This window comes from Mauremys reevesii, linkage group 3 (assembly GCF_016161935.1).
Source record: "Mauremys reevesii isolate NIE-2019 linkage group 3, ASM1616193v1, whole genome shotgun sequence".
NCBI lineage: Eukaryota > Metazoa > Chordata > Testudines > Geoemydidae > Mauremys > Mauremys reevesii.
Genome location: NC_052625.1, coordinates 166,029,584 through 166,039,673, shown reverse-complemented (window position 1 = coordinate 166,039,673; position 10,090 = coordinate 166,029,584). Strand labels below are relative to the sequence as shown.

General features: G+C 41.3%; 1 long non-coding RNA gene across 2 annotated transcripts in view; it reads right to left on the bottom strand.

The window, feature by feature from the left end:
• Positions 1-538: 538 nt before the first annotated feature.
• Positions 539-10,090, bottom strand: part of LOC120400127 — a 45,816-nt gene continuing 36,264 nt past the window's right edge. For both annotated transcript variants that reach the window (XR_005595548.1, XR_005595547.1), the window contains one exon: positions 539-881. This is a non-coding gene — a long non-coding RNA (uncharacterized LOC120400127). The remainder of the gene's footprint in view (positions 882-10,090) is intronic.

The following is a 10,090-nucleotide window of genomic DNA, read 5'->3' as shown; positions in this document are numbered from 1 at the left end:
GTAAATGCTGATCTTGCTAATGGTTATAAGTGGATTATTGGAAATAAATTGTACTTAAATGCCTTCAGAATTCAATACACAATCAGAAACTGGCAAATGTACATCAGTCTAAACTAGTGTATTGTGTAGTTAGTAGAAAGAGAGGGGGGAAATCCCAGGGAATTAAAATACTTTGCAAGTGTAAATGGACTAAAAGGTAAGCTGAAAATACATTTTACCTATTGTTTATCCTGTTCTAGGGTCTAACGTGATTTCAAAACAGCCTTTAATTCTATTAATTTCTGGATGATCTTGTCTAAGGACTCAATCCTTTTCCCAGTGAAGTCCATTTACTGACATGGTGGCAGGAAGAGGTCATAAGAGTGCAGTGAGTGTATAGTAAAGGTTGGAAAGGGAAAAATGTTCAATAAAAAATAGTGGAATTCAAGGATGGTATAGGCAGGGACTCAAATAATAAAAGACCACTGACAATGAGTTCAGTATGAGATTCAGATGGAAATCCATGAAATTTGTATTAAAATTATTAGTTTCCTATAGGGGGAAGAAAAACAAGCACGCTTTTCAGCTGTCTCCAATAATAGACAGAAGTTACCATATACATTTTATACTATTTCTAATATTTACATCCCATGGCCGAATTGATATGCTGAAAGACTCCATATATTCAACATTTGATACCAAGGATTATTCTGGAAAGATGTTGGCAGATCCCTTTTTCGTTTATTTTAGAGGTATGAATCCCATTCATTAGAACAGCTTTTCAAAAGAATGGCTTGCAGCGTCCTCGTGAATAGTGTACTTGTGGTTGATGTAAATCACTCATTCTTTGCCTGTTCAGTTTCACATCCTCTCAGGGATGGCTTCAGTCCATGTCTGGCAACCTAAATATAATAATAGTAGTCCTGTTAGTAACAGTAAGAGCGCCTGTGAAGTGCAGGTAATGGGAGATTCAACACATAACATTATTTAGCCATTAACCAGGAAAGAAAATGTGTGTGTTGATTTGAACCTACATTGGAGGAGAATTACTTTAGAAAATTGCACAGTACAAACAATCTTAAAGCAACAGATTGGCAGCTTATAATTAGTGAAAAGCTCATGGCCATTAGCCCTAGCATAGAAGAGACCAGTTACTTTCTGAGGAAAAAATTCAGATGAAAACTTCATTTCCTGAAGATGTTTAAGAGTTATAAACAGCTGGGGCGTGGTATCACAATTTTCTTTTATTTGAATTATAGGCACCAGTCCAGATAATTTCCTGATTCACACCTAAAAAAGTCCAAGCACTCAGATGTGTGCCGGCAGCTCAAATGTGGATGCAAAATTACACGTGCAAATTTTACATTTCAAATTCCTCCTGTAAATGTAGTGATGAAAAAGTGACCCTATATGTTATAATGCAGAATCAATGTGCAATCTTACATATATTGCCGATCAGAATATATCAACTAAACAAATTCCAACAAATGATTTAACTTACTATTCTGATTAAATAGAATCCTTTGGGACTCTATTTTTTATGTTCACAAATCAAGATAAAATTGTGACTTACTATTCACACATAGAAGCCCATTTTTAAACAAAAGCTGTTACATTAAATTAAAAAATCAAAACTTAATCAGTAGATGCTTATACCTATACTGTGTTCTTACAAACTAAGGTCTGTTCCTGCATCCTTTTTTTCAGAAAATTCCTTTTGATTTAAGGGAAAACACATCTGAGGAAGTATGGCAGTATTACATGGTATTGCACAACATTACAGATTGTGCCCACAAGGATGGATGCCCGAGAGGCATCCAAGTGCAAAATTAAGCCATTGCGTCCACATATATTGTGAGAGGTACAATTGATATTTCATTGAAATTATGTTGGTTCCAATTGTTACTAAGATTGAAATGCCTCAATAATAAATAGCAATACCTTGCATTTCTATAGCATCTTTTATTTGGAAATTTTAAACCAGGTTTAATTAAGCCTTCTAGCACTCTTAACAAGAAAGGTAGATATAATTATAAACTATTATATAATAAAATACATATTAAGGTAAAATATAATGATACTTTGGGGTTATATATCCTTCATACTTCCTGCCATGCTACCCCTCACATTAGGAAGAGCTCTCCATAAATATCTGCAAATCCATGCCTGCCCTCCTTCAAATCCCTCCTTAAAACTCCTTTTCTGTGATGCTTAAAAACAATTGACGATTAGGCCACGGTTTTTCATATGACTAGTATTGTCTCATTGTTACCTTTGTGTTCTCCCTGTCTCTTTATTCTAGGCACCTGTTGTTCCTTGCCTTATACTTAAATTGCAACCTTCTTGGGACAGGGGCTTTCTGTTATGTGTTTGTACAGCAACTAATGTAGTGAGATTCTGGTCAATGATTGGAGTACTTAGGCACTACCACAGTACAATAATAATAATAATTAACAATTAATATTATTACATTACATCTACAATCCCAAATCTCTATTAAAAATAAAGTGACTGCTGAGATGAAAAATTGACTAAAATAAAAAATATTCAGAATTATTTCCCTCCATAATGCAGTTTTTGCTAGGGTCTCAGAACAGTGTGTAAAGGTAGGGACCATGCTTTGTCAGGTTAGGTTGAATGATGAATTTTCTTATTATTCTATTTAAATCTTAATCCATCAAACAGTGAAGATGAGTATATACATTCTGTATTCAACTCTTCTTTTCCAGAGCAACATTCGAGTAAACAGGCCTTGCCCAGGGGTTCTTTGTGTAAGCTGGAGGAAGGAAATCCTTCCACCTGGACTCCGAGTGCTAGTGGACTGGGTGTTTTCCACTACAGCCCTCTCTTGCCAGTAGTCTACACTGTGTGGAGGATTGTTAGTGTCTCATTTCCCTTCTAATCCCTCTTTTCCTTCCATACACAAATGAGGTCACTTCTATCTCCCCAGTTGTCCATAGCTGCCAACTGTGACGACACCATGAATGGAGCAGAGGATCTCACTTTCGCAATAGATTAGGGACCACGTTTTTGTATGATGCTGAAGTAGCACAGTAATGTTTGCAATACATTTAAAATTTTTTTTTTAAGAATACTGAAAATAAACATGATACAGAACTGCAGTTGATGTATCTTGACCTACAAAATATCAGTGTAATTTTGCAGTACTCTGATAAAGGGTAACTAATAATCTTTTGGAAATTGTAAAGGATGTTTAATGTAAGGGAGGTTTTTTTCCATTTATTATGACTTTTAACCAATAGAAACTATATCATCTATAAATATGAAAGTGCATATGACTTGGAAAATTACACAAATACAAGTTGTTTAAAATATAAGAATAGGAATTATAGAATGCAAATAGCATGGCTAAATCTTTGACATTAAAACAAATCTGTGTGCATATAGCAATACCCATTTAATAATATGCACTAGTAACAAAATACAATACTTTGTTTAGCAAAACCAAAAGTGCTCAGTGGTTCTTTCTTTGTGTATCATCTCTTTTTTGACATTTGTAGAAGATTTTTAATGGATTAATTTTTCCTCCCAAACATGCATATTTACTCACTTCAGCGATTATGCACATTTTGCACATTAGAGGACAGTGTGCACTTTAAAAATTTTGACTATATCTACTTAGCGCCTTACTTGATTTTCCATCCTCACCTTTGCCTTCTGCCCCCAATGTATATAAAGGACAAATAGCTTAAATACAAGGGAAAAGGAGAAGCTAAGTGATCACTCATGTTTGTTTTTCTCACCTCAAAGTACATTCTGTACCTTTTCCAAGAAAATGAATCCCTCAAATGCCACTTGAGATTTAAATGAAAGTGCACCATCATATTAAAAACAATAGGCCAGCTTTTGCCAACCTGACTCATGTTGAGTAAAAACCTTATTATGCAAGTATTCCAGTTGAAATCACAGGGCTATTCACCTCGAGTAAGAGTGGCAGAACCCAACTCACTGTGAAAAACTCTTAGGTTTGAAGACATTTAGCAGAATTTGTCATTTGAATTAAGATTTCTTTGTAAACAAAGTCATTCTGTTCTTACTGTACTTGTGCACCAGTTAGATGTAAAGACCACTGCATTTCTTCAAGAGATACATTTGCTTTAATGTTGTTAAGAGAAATAAAAAGTTCCTCCCTGTACATGTTTGCAGATTGATTTCTGTAATAATGTTGATAAATGTTCCTCTGCAGCATAGACAAAGTGTGTGCGTGTTTGTTTCTGAGAGGGGGACCTTTCTTCTTCTCCTTTTTGGCAAGCAGAACAGAAGGATCTATTTTTTTGACAGGCTGTCATTCTCAAGAGGGCATAAAATCTGCATTTCCTTTCATCTGTCTGGATTAGTGGATTATCCTGCAGTCTGCCTTGGTGACTGAGATACTTTATATCCTGAATCTCTGAGTTCTTCTAACTGATATAATAACAGGTGTGTTTCTGAGATTTGGCATGTTATTTGGAGGGGGAGAGGTTTTAACACATGGCTGAGTTGTATCTCACAGTCTTAATTATTTTTTCCCTAGGACCTCATTTCAACAGCCAACACTATACTAATACAGAAGTAATACTTTTTACTTTTGCCTCATTTTGTGATAAAAGTACATCAAAGGGCAAATTTAGAAGCCTGCCTCTAGTCCTTGATCCAGTTTCAGAACGGGGAGAGAAAAAAGAAGGGAATGATATTACTGCAGCAAAAATAATGTGTGAAAAGGGAAGGGTTTGTATGATGATCCCAGATTATAATACTTCAGTCACAAACAAAATGTAAAAACATTTAAGATTGAAAGGCTTTTTCAGTTAATACCCCCCTAATAATTGTACTTAACAAAAATTCAATAATTTTAAACCCCCAACTGTTAGAATATCTGGAAACAAACAGCTATGGGTTTCAACAAACATGTGGACAAGGGGGATCCGGTGGACATAGTGTACTTAGATTTCCAGAAAGCCTTTGACAAGGTCCCTCACCAAAGGCTCTTACGTAAATTAAGCTGTCATGGGATAAAAGGGAAGGTCCTTTCATGGACTGAGAACTGGTTAAAAGACAGGGAAGAAAGGGTAGGAATTAATGTTCAATTCTCAGAATGGAGAGGGGTAACTAGTGGTATTCCCCAAGGGTCAGTCCTCGGACCAATCCTATTCAATTTATTCATAAATGATCTGGAGAAAGGGGTAAACAGTGAGGTGGCAAAGTTTGCAGATGATACTAAACTATTCAAGATAGTTAAGACCAAAGCAGATGGTGAAGAACTTTAAAAAGAGCTCACAAAACTAAGTGATTGGGCAACAAAATGGCAAATGAAATTTAATGTGGATAAATGTAAAGTAATGCACATTGGAAAGAATAACCCCAACTATACAGACAATATGATGGGGGCTAATTTAGCTACAACAAGTCAGGAAAAAGATCTTGGAGTCATCGTGGATAGTTCTCTGAAAATGTCCATGCAGTGTGCAGAGGCGGTCAAAAAAGCAAACAGGATGTTAGGAATCATTAAAAAGGGGATAGAGAATAAGACTGAGAATATATTATTGCCCTTATATAAATCCATGGTACGCCCACATCTCGAATACTGTGTACAGATGTGGTCTCCTCACCTCAAAAAAGATATTCTAGCACTAGAAAAGGTTCAGAAAAGGGCAACTAAAATGATTAGGGGTTTGGAGAGGGTCCCATACGAGGAAAGATTAAAGAGGCTAGGACTCTTCAGCTTGGAAAAGAGGAGACTAAGGGGGGATATGATAGAGGTATATAAAATCATGAGTGATATTGAGAAAGTGGCTAAGGAAAAGTTATTTACTTATTCCCATAATACTAGAACTAGGGGTCACCAAATGAAATTAATAGGCAGCAGGTTTAAAACAAATAAAAGGAAGTTCTTCTTCACGCAGCGCACAGTCAACTTGTGGAACTCCTTACCTGAGAAGGTTGTGAAGGCTAGGACTATAACAATGTTTAAAAGGGAACTGGATAAATTCATGGTGGCTAAATGCATAAATGGCTATTAGCCAGGATGGGTAAGAATGGTGTCCCTAGCCTCTGTTTCTCAGAGGATGGAGATGGATGGCAGGAGAGAGATCACTTGATCATTGCCTGTAAGGTTCACTCCCTCTGGGGCACCTGGCATTGGCCACTGTCAGTAGACAGATACTGGGCTAGATGGACCTTTGGTCTGACCCGGTACGGCCATTCTTATGTTCTTATGTCCTTGCACCTCTGCATGGGTCAGCCACATGCGGACATCTGAATTCTGCGGTGGGCTCCAGAACTAGGTTATGTACAGCCAGAAAATGTCAAACAAAGTCTGGAACGGGGGGATAGAACCTATATCCATCCTGGATTAAAACCATGGCAGATCTTTTCTTCTCCTATATTCTGTGACCAACTCTCAGCATCTTTATAACATGATAACTTTGAACAAAACCAGCTGCAAGAAACCTATTTTCTACTTAATCCGGTGGTTCTTCACCATGGTTTGTGGTGGTGATGGCTGGAATGGTCCCAAAGAATTGCTGGAGCCTTCCTCATTTCAAAGACTTCTAAAAGACTAGCTGAAATACATCCCTGGTACAGCTCTATTGACTTCCATGCAGTTGTACCTGCATAATGGGCATAGGGAGTCTAGAGGGTGCTGAGGTAAGATTCACATATACCATGGTGCAGTTTTGTCCCATAAAACTATATTCTTCACATTCTTCTTTACAGATTTATGAGTAATCTCTTTCTTTCTGACCCCTTTATTTTTAAATTCAATCCTTACTCTTCTCAGACTCAGTTGCTAATCTACAGTATAAATCATAGAAATGTAAGACTTTGATAGTTCATCAAGTCCAGTCCCCTGCACTGAGGCAGACTAAGGGTACGTCTACACTACGGGATTATTCTGATTTTACATAAACCGGTTTAGCAAAACAGATTGTATAAAATTGAGTGCGCGTGGCCACACTAAACACATTAAATCGGTGATGTGCGTCCACAGTCCGAGGCTAGCGTTGACTTCTGGAGCGTTGCACTGTGGGTAGCTATTCCGTAGCTATCCCATAGTTCCCGCAGCCTCCCCCGCCCCTTGGAATTTCTGGGTTGAGATCCCAGTGCCTGATGGGGCAAAAATCATTGTCGCGGTTGGTTCTGGGTACAGCCTCACCCCTCCCTCCCTGAAAGCAGCAGACAACCGTTTTGCGCCTTTTTTGCTTTGTGAACTGTGCAGACGCCATAACACAGCAAGCATGGACCCTGCTCAGCTCAATACCGCAATCGTGCATGTTTTAAACACCTCGCGCACTCTCGTGCAGTATATGGTGAACCAGGACCTTCAAACCGAGGCGAGGAGGAGGCGGATACGGCAGCGCGGCGATGACAGTGATGAGGACGTAGACACAGAATTCTCTCAAACTGCGGGCCCCTGCGCTTTGGAGATCCTGATGGTAATGGGGCAGATTCTATCCATTGAACGCCGATTTTGGGCCCGGGAAACAAGCACTGACTGGTGGGACCGCATTGTGCTGCAGGTGTGGGACGATTCCCAGTAGCTGCGAAACTTTCGCATGGAACTTTTCATGGAACTTTGTGACTTGCTTGCCCCTGCCCTGAAACGCCATAATACCAAGATGAGAGCAGCCCTCACAGTTGAGAAGCGACTGGCGACAGCCCTGTGGAAGCTTGCAACGCCAGACAGCTACCGGTCAGTCGGGAATCAATTTGGAGTTGGAAAATCTACTGTGGGGGCTGCTGTGATGCAAGTAGCCAAAGCAATCACTAAGCTGCTGCTACGAAAGGTTGTGACTCTGGGAAACGTGCAGGCCATAGTGGATGGCTTTGCTGCACTGGGATTCCCTAACTGTGGGGGGGCGATAGATGGAACCCATATCCCTATCTTGGCACCGGAGCGCCAGGGCACCCAGTACGTAAACCGGAAGGGGTACTTTTCAATGGTGCTGCAAGCACTGGTGGATCACAAGGGACGTTTCACCAACATCCACGTGGGATGGCCAGGGAGGGTTCATGACGCTCGCGTATTCAGAAGCACTACTCTGTTTAAATGGCTGCAGCAAGGGAATTACTTCCCAGACCAGAAAATAACAGTTGGGGATGTTGAAATGCCTGTCGTTATCCTGGGGGACCCAGCCTACCCCTTGATGCCATGGCTCATGAAGCCATACACAGGCAGCCTGGACAGTGGTCAGGATCTGTTCAATTACAGGCTGAGCAAGTGCAGAATGGTGGTGGAATGTGCATTTGGCCGTTTAAAGGCGCGCTGGTGCACATTACTGACTCGCTCAGACCTCAGCCAAACCAATGTCCCCTATGTTATTGCTGCTTGCTGTATTCTCCACAATCTCTGTGAGAGTAAGGGGGAGACCTTTATGGCGGGGTGGGAGGCTGAGGCAAATCACCTGGCCACTGATTACGCGCAGCCAGACACCAGGGAGATTAGAAGAGCACACCAGGAAGCGGTGCGCATCAGAGAAGCTTTGAAAATGAGCTTAATCAATGGCCAGGGTACACTGTGACTGCTGTGTTTGTTGATGAACACCCACCCCCCCTTGATTGACTCATTCCCTGTAAGCAACTCACCCTCCCGCTTCGAGTGCAGCTTACTTATGCAAATAAAGTCACTATAGTATAAAAATCATGAATTCTTTATTAATTCATTATAAAAAGAGGGAGAGAAGTAAGGGTGTGGTTTGGGAGGAGGATAGGAGGGATGGAGAAGGCCATTAAAAATTTCACAGTAATGACAGCCTTCTGGTTGGGCTGTCCACGGGGGTGGAGTGGGCGGGTGCACGGAGCCTCCCCCCACACGTTCTTACACTTCTGGGTGAGGAGGATGTGGAACATGGTGAGGGTTGAGGGTGGTTATACAGGGGCTGCAGCGGCACTCTGTGATCCTGCTGCCATTCCTAAAGCTCCACCAGACGCCGGAGCATGTCAGTTTGATCACGCAGCAGCCCCAGAGTTGCATCCCGCCACCGCTGATCTTCCTGCCGCCACCGCTGATTTTCCTGCCGGTCTTCCTGCCGCCACCTCTCATCTCGGGTGTCCCTCCTATCCTCACGTTCACTGGCATCTTTCCTGTAATTTGATACCACCTCCTTCCACTCATTCAGATGAGCTCTTTCCTTGCGTGTAACTTCCATAATATCCGAGAACATTTCATCTCGCGTCTTCTTTTTCCTCCGCCTTATCTGTGCTAGCCTTTGGGATGGAGGAGGGACGCTTGAAAAATTTGTAGCTGCATGAGGGAGAGAAATATTTAAAAAGATACATTTTACAGAACAATGGTTATACTCTTTCACAGTGAACAGCACTATTCACCTTACATAGCACATGTGATTTCCCTACAAGGTTGCATTTTTCATCTTAATACTGAGTGCCTGCAGCTCTGGGGTTACAGATCTCACAGACACAGGTCCGGGCATCAGAATTCAGCTTGCATGCAGCCATGGTAAGCCACTGTCTTTCGGCTTCTGTAGTGATTTACCCCTCCCCCCAATGCATGGCTAATACCACGCTAGCTCCCTGCTAATCAACACCCTTCCCACCCCCCCACCCACTGCGTGGCTGATAGCTTGGGGAAGATCCCTGCTGACCAAACACGAAAAAGATCATCGGCATTTCACTCCTCCCCTCCCCCCACTTGGCTACGTGCAGGAAAGGTTTTTTTTTAAGCTGCTGCAGTCCACGAACCCAGTAGGAAAATGGCCATCCCCCTTACTTAAATTCCTGATTTTTAACCAGGTTACCCTGAACGATATCACTTTGCTGAGGATAACACAGCGAGATAAAGAACGGATGCTTCTTGAATGCCAGCAATCACCGGGACCATACGCAGCTATGCTTTGCCATGCAATGATACCTGATTACTTGCTACATGCATGGTGTGGTAAAGTGTCCTACCATGGTGGGCGGAACAAGGCTGCCTTGCCCAGAAACCTTCTGCAAAGGCTTCTGGAGTACCTCCAGGAGCGCTTCATCGAGATGTCCCTGGAGGATTTCCGCTCAATCCCCGGACATGTTAACAAACTTTTCTAAGTAACTATACTGTCTGCGAATGCATCCCAAGTCCTCAGGGCAAATCAATCATTAAAAAACGCTTGCT